Below are 22,689 nucleotides of genomic sequence, written 5' to 3' on the forward strand. Positions count from 1 at the left end.
ATGAGTAACACAAACTAACATCAAATATGTGACATTTTGTGATCATTTCAGGAGTTGCTATGAGACTGTGTTTCATAGAGGTCACAGCAACCTTTTGTCTTCGAAAATGGAAAAAATATTTCAACTGTAGTTACCCAGTTTTATAACCACCTATCATGATGACTATCACCGGCATGCCAGTAGCTGCTCCAAACTTTTCTGGGTTATCCTGCTGGCTCAAAAAAAGGGAAGTAGGTCAGCTAATCAATACAGCAGCATCCCTTAGGCCAATAAAAGCACGATAGATGTACCTGCCAAAATGCTGAAAAGCCCAACATAAAGGGTTTTTAATAGGCTAACACAGGCCACCCAGATGGCTTCAGTGAGTCCTGACTGATGACATCAACTCATCCTCTGGTGGTTGCCTTCAAAGCAGAGAGAGGAGGCTTTACTTCTCCACAGGGATGACTAGATATCACACAGAAGCCTGAATTAAACATGACGGAAACCCCATTTCCATATAAAGACAGCCGTTATTGACTGTGCTAACGCTCAGGCTGTAGAAGATGAAGCTGGGTGTCTGAAATGTTTTATGTAAATGAATTCCTTTTGAGATTATAGTAATCAAGTCTTATCCATTTGTTGCATGGTCTACTGAGGTATCTCTGTTCATTTCACTTCAGCCAATGAGAAAAATTAGTATTTTGTTGTGATCAACACAAACCTTTGGGAAATTTGTTGTCTGAGCAGCTACTGACAGAAATTCTGCAGTGCTTTTTGGGACTGAACACATTTTTAATTTCATCTTCCTCCTTCTCTTCTTCACTCCTCCACAGCTGGTGCTAACAGCAGCAGCCTTGCAGCCTGGTTACTTGTTGTTGCTAGTGCTACTGTTCACGGTGCAGCCCCAACATGTCGGTTAATTTGAGACATTTTGTTGCATCTATTATTTGTTTCTTTTTATTGTTTTCTCTCAGCTTTCCAGCTAAAAGTTTTCACCACTTAGCCACTGAGAGAAGTGTTTGTATGGCCTGTGCACAGGGGACCTTCAGGCTGGTCCGGGCACACAAAAGTGCATCAGCCCACCAGGAAAATGCTCGATATACCAGTCCATCCCTGAATATAGTGCTAGTAAAGATGGACAATGCTGTGGTATAAACCACTTAATCTGTTTGGGAGCTGGTAACTGTTTATTCTCAAGTCTCAAGGTGGCAAAAGAATAACATGTTGTTACATGTTACAGACAGATCCAGTTAAGTCATGTCAACATATGCCAACAGTGGGAATTCTAGCAATAATAGTAAATCATATGCAAATCAGAGTGTGAAGTTGCTTTTTAGACATATAAACAGAGCTTATATATGCAATTAATTTCCTGTGAATTAAACAGGAGAGTTCCTAGCACCTTGTACTTATATTAAATAAGATCCTCGAATGAATTCAGCGTTTGCTCAAGCATACTTGCTCCACTGTATCATAACTGCTGATTCTAAAATTTGTCTGTAGTGATATGTTTGTCAGTTATAATTCAACACATCATCTTTTCAATCACAGAAGACTTCTCCTTCTCACTGAAACCTTGTTAGCTCCACAAGTGTGGCATGAGAGATTATGAGAGAACTGATGGAAAGTTTAATTGGGTCAAATATAATTTCTTTGAATTTTAGGAAAAACTGACCCAGATTGGCAGGCAGAATGGAAAAACAACATGGAAGATCCATTGCTCCAGGAATGCACTTAATGCAGCCTTTAAAGCAATGTCAGCAGTGGAAATAAACTGTAATCTATGACCTTCTTTTCCAATTTACCAACCTTCCACACATTCTGATTCATTCCACCATTCTTCCTTCCCTGACGCTCTGCAGTGCACCATTAACCCACTCCATCCCCCCCACCCCCCACCCCCACCCCCAAAAACAAAAACAGCCAGTCACTGGTCTCCTGCTGGCTGTCAACTGCTATCCATCGCACTTTTACTGTGAGGTTTCCCCATGACTTGCTAGTGTGATGAGATGCTGTAAGTGTGTGCATTCCTGTTTGTGAGAAACGGCGTTCTGGCTCCCAGGCTGGTGATTGTGTATAAGTGTGTGACTGAGAAGTTTCTGCTTTATAGGCTCTAGATCTGTGCCTGCAGTGAATCCTGTGTGCATAATGTGCACTTGTGAATTTAATGCATGTGGTGTTTTGGTTCGAAACTCGAAAAAGGGAGTTGCAATGTTCAGGGCACTGCCAACACCAGAGGTCTTCTTTACTCATGTGCAGGAACTACAGGGAGGTTAAAGTCACCTATAGATTTGCAAATTATAAGTGTAGAGTTCGATTCCTAGAAGAGACAGTAATTCCCTGGGGGTTGCATCAGAGAGATTGTAAAACAATCTTCCAATTCAAACATGTGGTGCTACTCGCTGTGGCGACCGATTGTGAAAAGTCGAAAGCAGCATTAAAGTACAGAAGAGTATCAACTAAAACCATTGGCTGAGATGAGATCATTTGGAGGGCTGAGACTGACTTAGTGGTCTGCCTGAATCAGCACTGGTGTTTTTCATTGACTCACCACTGTCCACATACACTACAGTACTGCCATATTTACTATTCATTCCTTACCATAGTATTTAAATAAGGTTGGACTCTACTTAACAGCAGTTATTCAGAGGTACTTATACTTGCTTGAGAGCAGAATAACAATCAAGCAAGGAATTTAAATAAAAATGAAAATCTTCCTTTTTCATTACTGTACTCTATGCAGTGATATAATATATAATAACAATTTAAAATGATGGCATTTTTAAAGACAAATTCTGACACCGTGCTTCAGAATCCTCACAATAAAGAAACACTTTCAAGCACGTGTCTTTTCAAGTCATACTCATGAAAGAACGTATGCTGTAGCCAGACGTGAAGCTCAGCAGACATTTAAATGAACCATCAATCCGTTTCCTTCCTGGACAGGTCCCTAGTCTATCACCGTCTATTACAGGGCTAACACAGAGAAACAAGATCAACTGTTAACCACTCATGCTCAGAATCACCAATTTAGATTTTTTGCAAGTCTTTGGACTGTGAAAGCTAGAGTACTCGGGAGAAATCCCAAGCTAACATGGAGAGAAAATGCCACTCTACAGAACTCCATAAAGAAAGCCCCCAGCCAGCAGGTGGATTTAGACATTGTAGGCAACAGTGCTAATCAATGGACCATTATATTGCCCACAACCTTGGCTAGGTTTAAAATAAAAACATGAAACAATGAAAAGCTCTGGATCAGATGATTGGAAAGACTGACTGGTGGATTACGGTCTCAGCAATCCTACTAACACTGGCCTGTCAATGCTTTGTGCTTTGTATATGATTAATAACATTTGTAAAGCAATTCTAAAATTCCCTGAAACCCACTGAAGGAGTAAATGAGTAACCAGAATGAACTGCATTGCAAATCTAGAAAGATAAGTCAAAGGACACACAAACACTACACCTATGTGTCGTTCCAAAACCACAGGTAATATAATAGTCTGCTTCTGTGACAGCCCTCAGTCCTCTGAGAAGATTTCCCACAAGACATTGTATGCTGGGATTTCTTCCTGATTACTGTAAGAGCTTTAGGCCACATTTATAATGATTCTAGTTCCCTCGTTCAGTTTAATGGACCCATTCCATCAATGCCAATGCAGAGAACTTTGTTTAAAAAAAAAGCAGAAAAATAGAAAAAGTATCTAGATTGCAGCCAGTGTTGTTATTCATTCAAACAGAACTTCAGTACATAAAATGTTGATTAAGATCATAAGCCAGTCAATTCTAGGCTTTGCCATGTTGGTAACATTGGTAAAGGGTCTTACCCATCTATTACCACTAAGCTGGAAGTGCTTCACAAAACTATGGAGCTGCAGATCATTTCAACTTTGTTTTTTAGCAACATGCTGCCAGCTCTGACAGGCATCAGTGGCCCCTTTTCACCAGCTTAACTCAGTTTCTGCCTTTCATTCATAACAATTGTCTCTAAATGAAGGCCTGTAAGTCATTCTTCTGGAGTCTTTCTCCTATGAAGATTTTGTCTTGGAAGCAACCATGAGTAGCTATTGCTTTAGGTCACATAGCTCTTGGGGTCACAGAAGGGGTGTACACCTCTTCACTCTCTCCTTTTGAAGATAGGTTGGGGGAAAAAAAAAACTCCACAGAATGTGTTCAAAGAAAATGCTTGAGGTAGTTCAGGATGCTTTTCTAGGGTTGTTCAAACAAGAGACACCAGGGCATACCCAGAACGTGTTTCAGAGATTATACTGTATATCCATGCCAGCCCTTCAGTGCTGCTGGACCCTCTAACTGATTTGCAGGCAAGTGAGCGTGCAAGGCTCTGTGCCTCTGGAAGCAGACTTTACAATTTTCAACTCCATCACAGTATACTATGTGACCATGGAAACTACAGAAACCATAGTGAGGTAGACAATACATGAGCTGATTTCCCTGCATTAGCATGGCATACAGGCTATGGTGAACAGAGCCAGCCAAAAGTAGTGCTGTGCTGCTGTTGATACAAAGAACAGAAGACTAATGCTGCTGGCTGCAGCAGCTGCTCACTGTCTGAAACTTCACTCAGAGTTTTGTTTACAAAAATTAAAAATTAGCGGTTTCTGGCAAAGCAGCCCGCAATCCAAAATTGTGCTGCTATTGGAAAAAAACTGACTAAAGCCCCAACCGTTGGCCATATTTAAAAATGTATTTTACTACACTGCAGAAGTTAGCTGAGCATACATGCTGTTTTACACCCTGTTAGCAGTTCAATCAGCATGCTAGGTATCTTGACAGTCTTTGGGCAGGCCTCTTGCTGTTACTCAAGCTCAAGAGGTTATAAAGCAGCCCTGTGAGATCTTTTCCACTGGTCGGTTGACTGACTGACTATTAATGTGCACTTGGTGCCACACATTCACATGCTCACACATGCACTAACCATTTACTCATGCTGACTTGCTGACAGGCAGTAGAGGACATAAGAGAGATGGCATGCAAAGAATCGTGAACTGAGATCGATGGGAATTTTCTACAAGCAGCAAAAATCATGTAAGAAGTATAGATTTCAGAAAAAAACTAAAAACTAAAATAAAAATTTCAGCTTAGAGTAAAGTCAGCAAACTCTGGATGTGGTTTACATTCAATATGACTTTATATGAAGCCTTCCGACACACTTTGTAGATGCAAACTGCTGCTATCTAAATAACTAAGAAGACTATGTGTGGTCTTCCTCAAACCTCATCATGCATGTTAAGGTTTTAAAGACATAAACCCACCCCAGCAAATCGTCATGACTAATTAAACTAACTTATGTTTCTGATTACACCTTGACACAACTGTCCCCAAAAAACAAACATGTTCTCATTTGGATTTTCTGTAAACACTCACACAACACCCACTCTGTCAGATATTACAATTACCCTTTTGGTTATGGTTCTCAGTATCTCCTTGGCTCTGCCGGGCTGCCAGTGACAGCTGAGATATCTTGCCAATATCTTGCCAGATGTCTGGCTCCCGGCTCTGGCAGCCTGCATTTCAGGATTATGAATACATTTTGTGCTGATGAATGCCAACATTATACATTCCATTTGCCACAGAGCTGTACAATTGATTCGTAAAAATGGACGGTGCGTGTTTAGTTAGCATAATTGGTAATTGCAGAATTCTGCATCATATCACATCATGCATTAAATGACATTTCACTTGACTCACAGCAGCTGTCGTTGAAAAAAAAGTCAAGATTAAGATAATAGAGTAATTTTAGCCGATTCACTGAGATGGATAATCACAGTTAATACTAATGATCACAGTATGTTGAGTCTAATACATTCAGCTTGATATTCTGTAGCCAATAATCAGATGTTCCCTTCAGGGCTGATCAATGGGAAAAGCAGCTAGAGATCTTATCAGAAAAGGCTTTAATTATAATTTCAGCTTTTTGCCATCAAGTCTATGGAGGGAAGATTGTAGGTTCAATTCCTGGAACAGGAAATGAGTAAATCAGTCTATTTATCAGAAAAACTAGGTGTGGTGTTACTCCCAACTTGTGGCACAAGGGCAGGTCTGCTTGATTTAGAATTTAAGGGAAACGGTATCTTTGAAGTGTTTTTCAACATGGAGCGTTTCTGTGTAAGTTCCTGAACACTGGAAATATAGACAGCATGAGAACGTAGCCAAATATTTTCTACTAATGGGTTTGTTTTGGGATTCTTCACCAGTCCAAGCCAAGTTGCTTTTACAAACAATTACTGAAGACGGAAAGTCAAAAATGAAGCCTGAAGAATGCAGTCGTGCACAGGACTTCAATCCATGACTTTGAGGTCAAACTCGGTAGTTTTTAGCTATTTTGCAGTGTAGTCATCTGGTTTAATTTACCAAAGCAATTAATAATAAACAGAGTGCAACACTAACAAGTGAATACCTCCCTTTTCTAACACTACTGAGTAAATTACTGTTGTTGGGTCTAAACTCAGACCCCGCTGTATCCAGGACTTATTCCCATGAAAGAAAAACAAGGCAACAGCGTTCGATCGATTACTTGCGCAAGGGAGGCCTCGTTGGTATCTTAGCTCATTACGAAATGACCCCAAATCCGGCCTCCTCTCGCTGCCTTTTATTGAGAGACAGTTCACACAAAACACAGCAAAGCAACGCCCACATGGTTCTAAGGCATTGTATATATATGTGTGTGAACCTTTATATGTAAGTAGGAATGTGTGTGTGTGTGTGTGTGTGTGTGTGTGTGAGACCTCCTGCTGACCAAAGGGTCGTAAAAGCAGGAAGCTTACATCAAAAGAAGCAGATCTTCCAGATAGGATGCATCTGCAATAAAACACTATAGCCCCTCACCCAGAACCTCGAGAATCTGGGGAGGGGACTGTGAAATTCCTTTCATCCCACAGTTAAACAATATAGAAATGGATGGTAAGCATAAAAATGACAAACATTTAACAATTCACTCTGACAACTGTGCTTTTCTACTCCTGGTAAGAGAAATTCTTTGGACTTTCTTGTGGCATTGCCTCTGCTGACCTGAAATTTCAGCAGTACATTAAAGGTGTAGAAACGTACTTTTACCTTGGAGAGATTGGAAAGTTCAGACTTTTCCACTCTCTCGAGGCCACTGAAGGACTAATGCATGCTTTTATCGCAACCTGGATGAATTATTGGAATGTGAAAACACACTGTCACTGAGTGCAGCTCATTCAGAAAGCTGCTGAGAGTTTCCTGAGATTCAGCATTAATCAACTTGTGCAATTATGCGGATGTAAAAACAAAGATAAACACCAGATGTCCATTATATTTGTCTCTTACCTTCTTAATGCCGCTTCATACAACTGTAGTCACTTTTTATTGGTTATTAAAAAAAACCAAAAACACTAGGCTTTTTTTCCACTAGCTGACATTAAAAAAATAAAATGTCAGAGCTCTGTCAGAAATTTAGGCATCATGCTCTGTTTGCCTTTTCAAACTTTTAAATGTCATTTCAAATCATGAGTTTGGAGTCTTTGCAGCAGCTCTCTAACTGTCTTTACAATACACCCCATTTGTTTGGAGAAACCTGAAAACCAGATTCAGTAAATTGTGTTTATTTACTGCATAACAGAAACAGCAGGCTGAAAGCATTACAGTGTGTATTTATGTTTCGCTTTGTCAGCTGTTTCCTGCAGGATAAAAAACGTGCAGGTCATTGTGCACTTTGTTCATTAATTATACTTTCTTTACAATCACAAATACAACAGAGGTGAAATATTTATGAAGGGTTTTAATATTTTCCATTTGACTCTTTGAACTCTTGGTGGTTTTTTTTACTCGGTTTCACTTAGAGGCACTAATTCAGCATTCGTTTTAAATAGGTCTGTGACTTTTTAGTCCTGTTGGTGTTGGTGAGTGCTGCAGGGATACAACAACCCCGTTGAGAAAATGCATTTTTTCACCTTTGTTCATATAAATGTAAATGTGAAAATGAAGTACTTAAACTTGAAATTTAATTTAACCCAAATATCTTTACATTTCAGAAATATACACCATGCAAAGTCATTTTGCATCCCGGTTTGAAACAGAACTGTAACAGACAACAATAGTCCATCCGTCCATCCACCCATTCATCCATCCATCCATCCACCCATTCTTTAACATGTATCAAATTCAGGGTTGTGCAGGGGTGGGAGGCTGGAGCCTTCAGCCTTCAGGCTCTGAACTTGTGACTCAACCTTCAGGCTGAGGGACATTTCCCTGTACAGCACTGCCAGAGCCAACCTGAAGAGGGGCATCAAACAGGCCAAGGAGGCCTACAGGAGGAGGATAGAGGGCTTCCTCATTGATAACAACCCTCACCAGGTGTGGAGAGAAATCCAAGCCCTCACTGACTACAAAGGCCAGAGTCCCCCAACCCTCGACAGCAGCCTGAAACTCGCAGAGGAGCTCAACACTTTCTTTGCTCGGTTTGAGATCACCCCTCCTGTGTCCTTCCTGCATTCTCAACCCCCTACTGTATGCCCAGTAAACTTATGACTGCACACCAACCCACCCAATCAATATCATTGCCAGTTAAACCACCATGGTCGGGTTCATCTCTGATGGATGGGGCGGAGGTCAATCAGGTCCCACACCTCCAGACTCACAAATAGCCTCTGTCCCCGGGCCATTTGGGCTATCACCAAACCCTATGTTATAGTAACCTTCATCACTCAGGACACTCACACACTCTTTTCAGACCAAGTCTTTTCTTTGCTGTACCTCTGAGCACTTTGCAACTATTTTGTTTTCCAGCATGTGCCTTTCTTTTATTTTTGTATATATTTCTCTTCTTTTGTATATATCCCTCAAGATTGTATATATTTCTCCTGTTGGCTATTTATTCCTGCTGTCTACTATTAATATTTTACTCCAGCACAGTTGATGTGGAGCATCTTCAATTTTGTTGTACATGTACATTGACAATAAAGGGGTATTCTATTCAATTCTATTCTATTCTATTCTATATGCACCTATAGGTCAAAATAAAAATTCACATGAAATACCCTTTTGGTCATTTTCTGGGTGCATTCTAGGTGCACACTTTCAGATCTTCTAATGTGCAGCGATCCTTCTCTGCATCACCAGCTGATGTTTCATAATGTCTAGGGAGTGAAGCAAAGTTTTCTTCAGCCATCTGTTTACTCTTCTTTACTAAACTCTGCAGTCTTCTATCTTTTACCTGCACGTGGGACTCTCTAATTTACTAACCACCAAAGATGTCTGTTACACTCAAAATGTTTGCCATTCAAGCTGATCCAAAACCCTGCAGTGACTGTACAGACAGGAATAAGACAGAGATCATTTTTCCCCACACTAGCTTCTCTTCATTGGCTCCTCTTAAAATCCGGAATACTATTTGAAATCCCTCTTAAGGATCAGATGTAATCTTATCTTAAAAACCTTATAGTGTCATATTATCCTAATACAGGACCCCCACCTTAAGAGTACAGTAGTCTGGGAGGTATAGCCTCTAGCTATCAAGTTTCTGTCTCTCCTCTCAAGTGACGACTGATAGTTAGAAGCTCTTAAAAGAGATTCTTAGGATTAGCCTGAAATCTTAATGTGTGTGTATATATATATATAGTTGAGCTACCATAGGGTAAAGGTGCTGAGGGACCTCCTATGATGCACTGAGCACTTCTTCCTCCCAACGGTTTTAATGGTTTTACTCCCCATGCATGCATATGTCACCAGCATATTTAACGAACTACATCTTCTCGCTCCCCTATGGTGTGTGCTCTATAACTCCAGTAAATGTCTACCCAACACTTGCTCTAAAATAAACTGTGATATTGCAAGGTTTATTTTACATATAAAGTGCTCTGAGATGATTGTTGTTGTGAACGGTGTTACGTGATTAAAACTGAATGGAGCTTGCATAAATAACTCTTGCAGTCATAGCCGGCATTTGGTGCTTTGTGACTGCTCTGCAGATCCAGCCCATGCTGGTCTGGTTACAGGTCTGGTGTAACCACCAGACCGAGCTGGGACCCAAATATTGACCACTGCATGTATTTACTCGTGGGTATTTTGTGTGGCCTGAGTTAATCTGCTCAGTACCACCCTTCTGTTTGCATTTGAGCTTCAACAGGCTGGCAGCGACAACAACTAACTTAGCAAAACAGCTGTGCGGTCAAGTTCAACACACTAACACCCAAGAGAAAGCAGGAAATTCTTCACTCGACACACTAAATCATCAAACACATGCACGCACACACACAAGCCTAAAGTCATAGCAGCTTTTTGCAATAAACCGCATAGCTGAACACTTCTGTTAGCTAAATTCTAGAAACACTCACACAAACACATTCACACAAAACCAACCAAACAAATGTGACAGTCCCAGAGTCCCTGAAGGACCACTCCCTGGCAATAAACTGAACATATACAGCAGCAGCAGACTGGATTATGGCTTAGCAAGCAGCCTGGCCTGCACCATACGCTGAGGCAGCTGTTTCCTTATCTGCATGTGTGTCTATGTGTAGATATATATGACAGCGGCAAAGCTATAAGCGAGATTTTATGCTATTGACAAAACAATAAAGTGTGTGTGTGTGTGCCTGGACCCTTGACCCCTCATCCCTATGAAGTGCTTGTGAGAAATGTCCTCGCATCCTGTAAAAGATGTATGGAAATCAATTTCCATTTTAGCCCTTGATAGATATTGACAGTTTGATTGAATTGCATTGAAGTGAAAGGGACTGAGAAACAAGAGACCGTAAAAAGAATGAATAGCTGCTGTTGGTTCGTGCACTGCAGTGCAAAACCAACTTCGTCTCCTGACTCCTGCCTTAAATAATTTCACCGAATTTTAATTCTCAAGTCTCTTCTCTGAATAGTCTTCCAAAAGAACTTGGAAACCAGCCTCCAGGCCATAACAGATTTATCATTTTGCGCATTTGTTTATTGGCAAGGGAAGAGGGGATCGGCTGTTGTTTGGGAAGTTGATCTTGCGTGACAGTTCAATATTAAATCCTCTGAGGAACACATTATTTTTATGGTTGGACACATTCCTTAGCTGAAAGCTGAATGAAAGAGACAATTTCATGACATTTGTAAGGAACAAAAGAGGTCAGGACACATAAAGGCAATTAGGGAAACCTACAGATAAATTATTTGTTTGGACTGGGTTTAAAAAATGTAAAAAAAAAAAAATGTTTGTGTGTGTTAGATGGAAGTGGTCTGCACTATTCACATGAAGGTGCCTTTTTTAGTGGAAATCTGATATTTCAGATCACACTGAGGGATCAACGTCACTTTAAGCATGGATAATAGGAAATATCTTTGTGGTCAGAAAAAAAATCAGAACATGCTTGCATATCTTACTTCTGTCACTCGGGATGGTTTGGCGACTCCCTTTGTACCTTAATGAAAAGTAGAAAACTTTTTAAATATAGGATTCATGTCTTTATAACCAATCATGCACTTGGAGCTTAAAATAAAGGGACTTATATGATGTCGTAACAAACTGCAACCTCCAAGGGTAAAACTGAAAAATGCTAAAAACTGCAGTTCTTTGAATGGTCACTTAAGCTTGTCTCCAAAATCAAGCAAATCTCCAGGTTTTCATGTTAAAATGCCCAATGTTACAGCTGGAATGAACACATTTACAGCCTAGTGTCTGGATCACATTCGTATATCATTCTTTCTTTTTTTCTTTTTTTTACAGCTCACCTGTTTATTTGTTGCTGAAGCTTAAAATCTGCACTCAGCAATTTGCTAGATTGAGCTACACTGCTTGACTATTTCTATGTTGTTAGTACTTTTTGAAACATTTATAAGGACGTAAGACATTATAACAAGGTTTATTGTTAATACTCCTAAAATCACCTAAGAAGTCTTTTCAAATGTTGTTAGGAGAAAACCTGGTGTGTGTGTTTTTTTGTTTTGTTTTTTATTTGCATGGTTCTAAGCACTACATCTCTTGATGTGCAATGCAACTATGCTATCTGTTGCGGTCTTACTAAGTTTTATCCTTTAGACCAAAAATTTCTGCCTTCAAAAACAACATACAAATAGCCACAATGCTAAAATTTGAAACAAAACATATACATCTTTTATATACAATGCCTTGTTTTTAATCTTTATGAACTTGGTGCCCTAGCATGACGATCGAATAGAAATTCCTTAAGAAAAGTTTAACAAAGTGCTTTGTAATGAGTTGTAATTAAAGCTAGAAAAAGTAAGTCAACAGAGCAGAGGAGACCAAATCCTACTCTAAGACATATAATTCAATAATGGAGAGGATTACTGGATGTGGGTTGTGGAGGTGATCCTGCCCCAAATAAAAGCATACAAAGTTTGGCTATTGACAAAGTCTGCTGTCCACATAAAAGACTGGTTGGTGTGAATGCTGTTTCAATCACAGCAGCTTTCTTAAGAAGCTGGAAATTTCTAAATGCTTGGGTGTCCATCATTGCACAAGTCTCCACAGTTGAGTAGGCATCCTACATCACACCAAAAGCACAACATTCAAGTCTGATAGAGATAAAACACACACACACACACACACACACACACACACACAGGGTAAAGCGATACAAAAAGCTATACAACCTGATACAATCTTAGTTCATGTGTCAAATTTTTGGCAAACATTATTATATGTAAAATAAAAAAAAGGTTTGCCAGAATCCTGGAAATAACTCAGCTGGCATACGCCATGAACTGAAATTGGTTTTTAATCCTCCAAAATTGTTCCTTATCATGTGTGTTGGAGTTTGTTGCTATTAAAGAATTCTTTAAACTTCAAACACCTTAGTGGCCATTCCAAAAATAACAAGTATCTTATGATCTGCAAACTGCATCCTCAGGTCTTGTAAATTGTAAGAACCTTAAACCATTTGGTTGAGGTTAGAAAAAAATAATCACAGTAAATAATAATTTTTATCAGGGGACTAAATGTGAACCAATGTCTCGTGTGTCCAAGTAAACGTGTAATCATCCTTCTTAACCTTATCTCAAGTGTCCGCACTCACTTAACATGGCACTGCATCCATCTTGGCTAATAGCAGAAACAAAAAAAATTAATCTTTTTCATAAATATTGTTGCATATGAATCTATTTGAATCTTGAATATTTTTTTTTAAATACAAGGAAAATACTTGTCCTTGGTGTGTTTGTGCGGCTGGTGCACAGGGGCTGAGCCAGCTGTATCCTTGACCCTTCACTGCTGCATGGCTATCCATCTCCGTCTATGATAATGGCAACGTCACTGGCTCACACACACAGGCACCACTCAGGAAGACTACAGTTTATGTGATCGTGCAGATACACACACACACACACACACACACACACACACACACACACACACACACACACACACACACACAAAGATGCTGGAAAACACATGTACATACACACATACAGATTGGCATCTGGAGGATTTTGTACTCTACACACAGCTGTCAACTGGATTAATATATTGCATGTACAGATAAAATATTGCTGTTCATAAAACAAAACTCAGATGCCACATTTCACTCTGAGGAAGATCTCCTCCCTGAGGGCAGTGGATAAAAGAAAAATAAATAAATAAATAAATAAATAAGAAGGCTAATACTGTGGTCATCCCAAAGCTGCAGTTCAAAAGATACTGGACGTACTGTAGGCACTTAGCCAGCCTAGAGACACGACTCTGAGCCGTGAGCCTACGCGCCCAGACGCTGTGATTATATCCAGAATTTCTGCCAGCGAGCGTGTCGACATGTTGAAACACACTCTGCTCTCATTGAAAAGAGCAACAGAAAGCTGTCTGGCCTGTCTCAGTGTCTACATGACTGCTAACACACACCATTGTAAAAATGTGTGCGCATACTGTCACAGTTGGTGTTTGCTTAAACAAGGACATGTAGTTACACAGATGCAGGTGCAAAAGACATACTGTAGAATTCTAACATTGTCAAAAATAAGCTTCCATCAAATGCCAAAGTAGAGTAGGATGGAACAGAATGGCATTCTGGCACTCAATGAGTATGTGAATGTGATAGGCTGTTTAAAACAAAACACTGTACAGCAAGTTCATTTTTCATGTCTGGTTCATGCCTGGCAGTCCTTCCAGCAGATGCTACAGAGTCAGTTAAGCCACTGCATGGTCCTGTCTGCACACATCCTTTATTTCCTTCTTGGCCCTATATGTTCATGCATGCAGATGTCAGTAAGGTCCCATTAAGCTACTTCAGCATCTGGACAGCTCTAATGAACAAGAGTGAGCATAAAGTTTGGAACTATGTAAGTTTTAAATCCAAAATTTAATCAAATATAAAAACTCAGAGATGAAGAAAGTTCTAAGAAAGAGATGACAGGAGAGGGAAGATGACAGATCATTTTGAAAAGTAACGACTGCTCTGTGAGTGACATTTGATCATCTTTCATGTAATATCCTAATTCACTTTAGCCTTTTTTAATCAGACGGTGAATCTGTGCATGATGTTCCGGTTATTTCATATTGAAAAATGTCTTTTATTAAAAAAAAAAAAACCCTTAAATGATAATAATATCATCTTATTCATAAATGCAGGACAGAAAGTGCAGGCTAAACTGGGTCAGTTGCAGAGTTGTGGTACAGCTCACAGTGATGGACTGATGCAGTACAGAGTGTAGCATCCACAATCATTGCTAGGTTAGGTCCAGAGAACATAATAAGACATAAAAAAGCGTACAGTCAGCAAACCTATTACCATCTTTTATAAGGATATTAAAAGATGGATATTCTGAATATGCAGTTTTTAATGTTGAATATTGAGCTTAAAGTTAAATTAGATTATGCTTTAAAATAAATCCTCAGCTGTGTTTCAGTATCACTACAGAAAAACAGAACTCACAGAAGTAATCGAATTGAATTCAACATGTTTATGTTCTTTCGTAACACTTTCCAAATTCCTCCTTCATAGCAGCTTTAGCGGCTCTAGGCTGGAGAGCAGCCACGATGACTCATGAAACATGTCCTTATAAATTGTAGAATGTATTTGGTCAAATCCACAAAGAGCAATAAACTCAGAAGCAGGTTAAATATTTGTCTTACAAAGTGCTGGAGTTCTTAATCAAAACAGTGCTGCATTATGATGCTTACTCCCTGTAGAAGATAATTCTGAGCTCTATTTATTACATTACCTTTGTATTTCTCTTCAACAGGTCTGTTTGTCACAAAACAGTTAATAATGCAAACCTCAGGCTTCATTCCACACACCAAATCATATGCAGCCCTATAAGCAGAGACACATGATGTATTTCTTTTACTCTTCAGGTAAATCAACAGCAAAGATCGTGAAAAACAGCCCAAAGAGATCTTAGGAGGAAAAAAAATGTTATGGCTACACTGACTGCATTACAAAAACATATATGGTTAGCATTGGAGGCTTCAGTCTTGCAGAGTATAAGTATGGCTGCTCATTTTGTTTTCTGTTGAAAATCGAGCTTTGGCTTTTAGTCGGCAGAAAGTTGGTGGACAGTAGACGATCTAAAGATGTGAAAAGCATGTGTGTGTTGCATTGACGTTGGATGTCTACAGTGCCATACTGGACAACCGGAACCTGCAGGAAAACCTCTGAGGCCTCTGTTGAATTGTTTCACATGACTGTGTTGTATGGTAAGGCTGGTAAAGCTAGATGACACACAGCTAAGAGGAAACAGATCACGCGTCTTTTCACGTAACACAAAATATGACAGAGAAGATGAGGAAAACAATTTAAGTTTAAATGTTTCACAGCAACCAGGGAAAGTCCAGTTCTTAATACCTCTTTATTTACTAAAAGGCTAAAGTCTGCTAATGATTTTTTCATCACATTTCATGATGAGTTTGGCTGAAAAAGTCTTAATAGATGAAACATATGGTGGCAACAATAGATGTACTAGCTTTGAACACCACACAGAAACCACAGCAGTGCAGAGAACGGCAGCGATCACTGCTGTGAAGCTGCCTGTTGGAAAGAGGAAACGCATCCCATAATCCATCATCCTGTTCCATGACCCCCTAAACGCCAATAGCCTCCTACAGTCCCGCCTCCTTAACAATGTACCAAGACAACGCCAAACCAGCCACCCCCCCAGAAACACAATAGCACATAATAGCACACATGGAAGGTCACACATCCATTACACACTCAGTGTTACTCACTCTCTCTCTTTCTCTCTCCTTCACACACACACACACACACACACACACACACACACGAACACAGCAGTAGATGAAATTCAATTATGTGAGTGCAAACTGCTTTTCATGGACATTCATGATCCACATCTGCTATAAACAGAAATTTAATACACTTAAATAAATGTTCCTTCAGTTTCAGTAAGGCACATAATGATGTTTTTGACCCACTGCAGACTTCCTAAACCTTCATTTATCCAAGATGGTACAAAGACAAGAGATTTGCCATCCAAGACAAACTGTCATGACCAAACAACAGGAGCATCTGGGGGGGGGGTTTACTGCTTTGCTCAAAGACACACCCGCAACTCTTACCAGTATAACTAATATAACTAAGACATCTTGCCCTGTTGAAAGGCCTATATCTTCTTCATCTTTGGGCTGATGCTTTTTTTTAATCAAACCATTTCAGATTTCATAGACAAAAGACGCAGGAAAACTTTTCAAGCAATTCATTCGAGTCTTCCTAAATAGTGGTTGAAAAAGTTAGTTCTGCCAGGAAAGACACACTCAAAAGAAGACTGTTATTTCTGAAGGCTGCCATTTATATTTGGTTTTACAGTATAAGAATGGAGGAACTGTGGCTTGAGGTGGGTCCCAAAGTGGCTTGCAGTTGTAGGCCCAACGCTGTGCTTAATCGGTTGGACTGGTCACGTGAAATTTACAACTGTCTTTTTAGTAAATAATAACAGTGAAAACGTTGTTGTCGTATTGATGTATTGGAATAACGTCAGGTAGGTCTACTGGTCTGATTAGCTCAACTTTGAAAATCCAAATAAAAAAACACATTTATTGTAATTCTGCCAGTCTCACACCTGTTGGTTTAAAGCTTATGTGACTTCCATAGTTGTCTTCATTGAGATTAAGCCTTTTGTTTTCCTTTTGCCTTTTTTGTGGAAATTTCTAGCCACATTAGCAGCGCAGTGATGAAGTAATTGAGACAGACTCACTGCTCTTTGACCCTAACACACTGTGCAGCTTAATTAGTGTAAAAACCAGTGCCAGCAGATCTTACTCATCTAGAGGTTCTAGTCCACATGTGACTTTGCTAATCAAGTGATGCCTGGACACAGTTTTTTTCCCACTAGTGACTCTAACTGTCTGACAATTTAACCCTGCGTGTTTTAACTTCATCTCACCACCCCATTAGTGTTTGACACTACTTAATAAGCACACCAACAGAGTAAAGTCATGGAAAACAGGGCTTTGAGTTATTTCTTTAGCTGTAGCTCTAAGGATGACAACGCTGGTTCAGCAAGAGAAGAAATATCTGGTCAGTGTTGGCTGATGACTTTAGTGATCTGCTCAGCTGTGACTCCAAAAGTCTTACCTGATATTAAATGGATTATGACATTTATCACCAATATTAGTGTCCTATATATTGTAATGTTTATCTCACTCATTTGTTTCATCATCAAATATACTCCATGATATGTTGTGTTATGATGATCAGCCGAACTAAGGAAGTGAAATCTGCTAAAATGTAACTGAAGCCATTATAAGCAGTAGTGTGGTTCACTGTGACAATGCACGGCATCAGAGCTATTAGCATGACTATAGATTTGTATTTTTACCTATAATTTATAGCAATTGTATTATTAGGATTTTAATATTGTTACAATTGTAAATTGTAATTGAAAAATAATCATTCTTGGACACATGAACACTCAGTGACACTCTTCTCCCTTTCTGAGTCCATAAAGAACTGAAATGGACACAAGGAGCAGGAAATTAGACCAGACAGGCTGTTTTATTCATAAGTAGTGCCGCTGACGTGTAAACTGGCAGCTCAATAAACCAGTTGCCTGCAGCGATGTTACCCAACTAATAGACTATAAAGTGTTGAGCAACGCTTTCTCCGATGCTCTGCTAAAGTAGCTGCTGCATATTTTATAGGGGCAGGTGCACTGATTAAAGAATCCAAATCCTTTACTTGCAATTTCTACGCAAAAATATTGATATTCCTAGATTACATGACAAGTTACAAGCCAAAAGCCTAGTGTACAAGGACCATTGTGGAACTGTAGGTGGATTTCTTGCTTAGTTTCCAATAACTGAAATTGGTTCTGTCACTTCGATGTGTTTGATTGCTTAATAAGACCCCTAAAGAAACTACTAATGAGTCTGCAATTAGTGCATAGGCTGGATGCAGAGGAGGTCTGGCAATGTACAGACAGAGAGGTAAAACAAAAATCCGTCAAAAAGCTTCATTTTACTTTTCACATGTTAGATAAGGTGATGTGTGGACTAGAAAAAATGTCTGTTTGTCCTCTTTTCCTATAGAGTCATTCATAGAGTTGAAATACTAATGCAAAGCCTCCTGAATCCCTTTCAAAGCCTCTATTGACCCCGTCGACATACATTGATTGAGTTCAGCCTCCAATTATCTGATCTTTGAACATCTCTCCACCTTGAGCCACTTATTTTTGCATTCATTTGCCATTTCTTCTAAAAAACGTACACGCTTTTCTTCTCTCATGTCCTATTTTCCACCTTGCAGTGGCATAGATCCTCATTCACTATGTGCATAGAAATGTTCTTACCCTGCAAAAGAATGAATGTACAAAATCACCTCTGGATTCATAAAATGTGTGCACCAGCCAATTTTGTCCTTACTATCATACGTGTTTTAGTGAATCCAAACAATTTTGAATCAACAGCCTTGCGCCTTCTACCGCCAATCTGTCTACTGCCACAGTCCTACTTCTTTTCATGTGGAAACACACTGACATAAAGGGTAAAATCCTGAAAGTGGTGATCATGTTATACGAGCGATCCCTGCACCGGAGTGACTAAATACCTTCATATGAGACCCCTGCTGCTGCTCAAGTAAAAATAGTTTTGACATCAAAGCTGATAAAAGACCAGAGGAAAAACAAGAAAATTAGTAAAAGAGTGCATCTTCAGTCAGGCCAAAATGATATTACAGACAAAAACAAAAAAATCCATATTCTCCATCTGTGGGAAGCTGGCAAGGACGAAGGATGTAACTTATGTCTAAGGATTAATAAGAGACGATACAATAATATGATGCATTTTAGTGTTTGTTTCATGTAGCTTTAAAATCTTATTGTTATGTATTTATTTCGAGCTTTGGTCATCATGATGATCGGCTCATGGAAAACTAAATAATGAACAAAAAGAAAGATGTATTATTTTTCTTCTTCTGCTTCTTCTTCTGTATTATTGTAATGTAGTCTTTACCTTGCAATATAAAGTACCTAGAGACAACTGTTGTGATGATTTGGAGCTATATTAGTAAAACTGAATTAAATTCAATTAAATTATTATATTACAACTATCATAATATGATACACCAATTACTTTTATTGACTTTGGGTTATTAAGTAAGTTGTGACAAAACTTAATGTTAGGAGAAAAAAAGCAAAATGTTCAGAATTTTGAAATACCAGAAGAACATTTTGAGACTCTGTCCTGGAAAGTAAAAGTGGGAATTAAGTCTCTGCAATGATTTGTTACATTAGTTCGACCAAAATTAAACTAACTTTTCTTCCAGTTAGTAATGGCTACATGCAAACCTAATGACAACCCTACAATAAAAGAGAAACCAAAAATGAGTCATTCTTTCCAATTTTCATGCAACTTAATTTGATGCATTATTAGAATAGTCCTGTAGGCTGTAAATCCTCATTATCTGAGACGCAAATGTAATCTTTTCACAGATGGATATGAGGTTATATTAGAACTATAATTTCTCACATTCATTAAGTTCTTTTGGACCACCCAAAACTATTTGGCACCTGTATGGGCTCAAAACTCCCAGTGAATCACTGATTGGTTCTCATATTCTGTTATGCATGTGGTAACTAGTAAATCTGTGATACTGAGTGATCGATACCAGGGAGCTATATGTAGTGTGAGAGTCTCAATTCATGAGAAAACTCCAGATTCCTTGAAACTTTACATTTATTTTAACAAATTTATTAATTTTTTGTTTTCACCCGACAGCACAAACAGCATCAGCAAGCAGCTTAGTCTCAAGTGCATTCATTTTCCATTGCATCCAAAAATGACAAATGCTCAGCTTCATAAACAATCAACTGAAATGCAGTTATAGCACACCAGCAACCTAAATTAATAGATCTGCCAGCGATTATGACAAACAGTGTTTGTGATACATTTATCCCTTGAGTCATTATGCAAACCAGACTGATTTAGTTTTACTTGTCATCTTATGTGTTGGAGCCGTTTCTCAACAGGTTGAGTATGCCCTAAAAATTAATAGTTTTTCTCAAAAAGACGTACATGCTAAAAATGTGTTTTTCTTTGATTTATTCTTGATATTTTTACTGGCTTGTTCCAGTTTTGAGGCCCAGTTACCAATGCACTTTAGCCCTTGCTTCTGTTAAGTGTTTAGTTGTCCTGTGGAGGCTGCACACAGACATCTGTGATTCTTTTACCCTGTAACAACTTCACCAGTGGGGTGCTACACATTCATGTTTCCCCGCGAGTTATGCTTGTTGTGTGGTGCTCCAGTTGCATCCATTTGCTTCAGTATTTGCCTGCGCAGAGCCAGCAGAAGGCTCCTGACAAATGTGCTCCCGTGCAGTACTCAAAAAACCCAACAGCACGTAGCTCAGCAGAGACCTATGTGTGCAGTTTAAATGCTCATTGTTTCGAGCGGAACAGAAGACTGGGACATTTTTTAAAAAATAACGGCCTGAAAAGTACAGACAGTGACTACAGTGGACACATTGTTTCTAACACTTGGTTTCATTAACTTTGCTTATATCTGCAGTTCAGTGATGGTCCAACAACAGTACAAGCAAGAGTAGTCCACAGATCAGTCCACTACACCACATACTTTGGACACTGCCTCTATCTGGCAATAGATAGAGGTAGATGGGGTGTCTGTGGCTCCCTACAGTCTGCCAACAGAGAGCCACACTCAGCCGATTACACCCCAGTGTGGTAAGGTCACATGAACAGCCAGTATTAACTGCTAGGGCAGGGATGGGATGTGAAGGGCTTAGGCTGTCTGGACTTCTTCCTCAGGTTTTTTCTCAGTCCATTCTTCAGCCAAATACTGTTGTAACGTTTATGTGCACAGCTTAATAAAAAAGCACAAAAAGGAGGGAGAGGGTCTATTTTTTCTTATATTTCTTTGCATCAAGAGTACAAAGATACAACAGAGAGATCGTTGTTGGAGTTCCACTACGGCAGTCCTTTTAGATCTTCCTGTGTAGACATTTATAAACACTTATTCAGTGCTGCTTTGTTTTATCATTATTATTTTTTAATATATTCAGGCCAAGTCAATTGTTTTTGCTTTTGGATGCTCTCCAGGGTAATATCTTGTTGCGTGAACTGATCTTGAAAGTTTGGCTGTAATCCTCTCTCAGAATTAGACCCTTTGACTAATTTGTGAGTGCTGTCACATTCCTGCCTAATATCAGGGTGAATCCTGCATGTCTACAAATCTACCCTCAGAGAGTGAAACCCTAGGAAAAAGAATTAAAACAACTTAAAACCAAACTAAATAAGGTCATGAGGGGCATATAAATATTCCTAAAATTGTAACAAATCAAGGTTAAAAGTGTCAGTTAAAGCCGCACGGACTGAACACAAAGAAATATTGTATACAAAAGAACAGACATTAGACCTTATCTTTGTCATTTAAACAAAACATTGTTCCTGTCTTCAGCTGTTTCCAGTCAAACTGCTGTCCGAGTCTACAGCATCAGGTCTAATAGGCATAAAAAGGCTTTTAGCAGTGAAAACATATCCCATCTTCATTAATGTCCACTCTAACTTCTTCTTGCTTTATGCAGCTTTTAGTTCACAGTAGTTACCACAAAGTGCATTTGGCTTTTAACGCAGAGTTGACATCTGCTGCTCTCAAATCTTCCACATCTTCTTCCAAAAAGCATCAGTCCAACAAAACATCTAACTCTGCAGCTCTCTCTCACTGATTGCACACATAAATACAGCTTCTGCAATTATCTGCAGGTAATTAGCACTTTCATGTGAAGTTATCTTTCAGTTTATCATTGCAGCCACCAAGCTTGTTTCATGTTTCTGTATCTGCTGTTTACAAAGAAATAACTTTTATTTGCAGGTTGAAATGGAAACCAAAAATTTGAGAGGAATTTGAGTTTGCAATATTGAAGAAAGAACAAACTGCCATGTTCCATGCAGTACAGGCACAAGCACAAAAAGGAGATGTGACAGGGCCCTTTTGTGATGGCTGTAGTTACACTAAATCACAGCGCTCTGTGGTAACAAAGGCAACATGGCTTCCAAGAAATAAACTTCTAAGACATAGAGGTCTGTTTTGACAAACCGTTTCTGCTAAATGGATCAGAGTTGATATATTGCAAATAAACTAATACTATGACTGAAATTGTGCCTGACAGTGATGGCTAAGATTGAAAACCGAAGCTCCAATTTCCCCACAAAGCTCCTCTTTTCCTATCTGACTGGCCCGTTGCTAAATGCATCAAAAGCTGTCCAGAGGGGAAACATTGAAACATGAAGTGAGAGAGAGAGAGATGACAGTTATATGAGGATGGGAA

At 39.2% G+C, this 22,689-nt stretch overlaps 1 protein-coding gene across 1 annotated transcript in view; it reads right to left on the reverse strand.

The window, feature by feature from the left end:
- The window catches only part of grin2da (glutamate receptor, ionotropic, N-methyl D-aspartate 2D, a), a 238,477-nt gene that overhangs the window by 163,766 nt on the left and 52,022 nt on the right, over nucleotides 1-22,689 (reverse strand).

The sequence above is a fragment of the Oreochromis niloticus genome, linkage group LG22 (genome assembly GCF_001858045.2).
Source record: "Oreochromis niloticus isolate F11D_XX linkage group LG22, O_niloticus_UMD_NMBU, whole genome shotgun sequence".
Taxonomy (NCBI): domain Eukaryota; kingdom Metazoa; phylum Chordata; class Actinopteri; order Cichliformes; family Cichlidae; genus Oreochromis; species Oreochromis niloticus.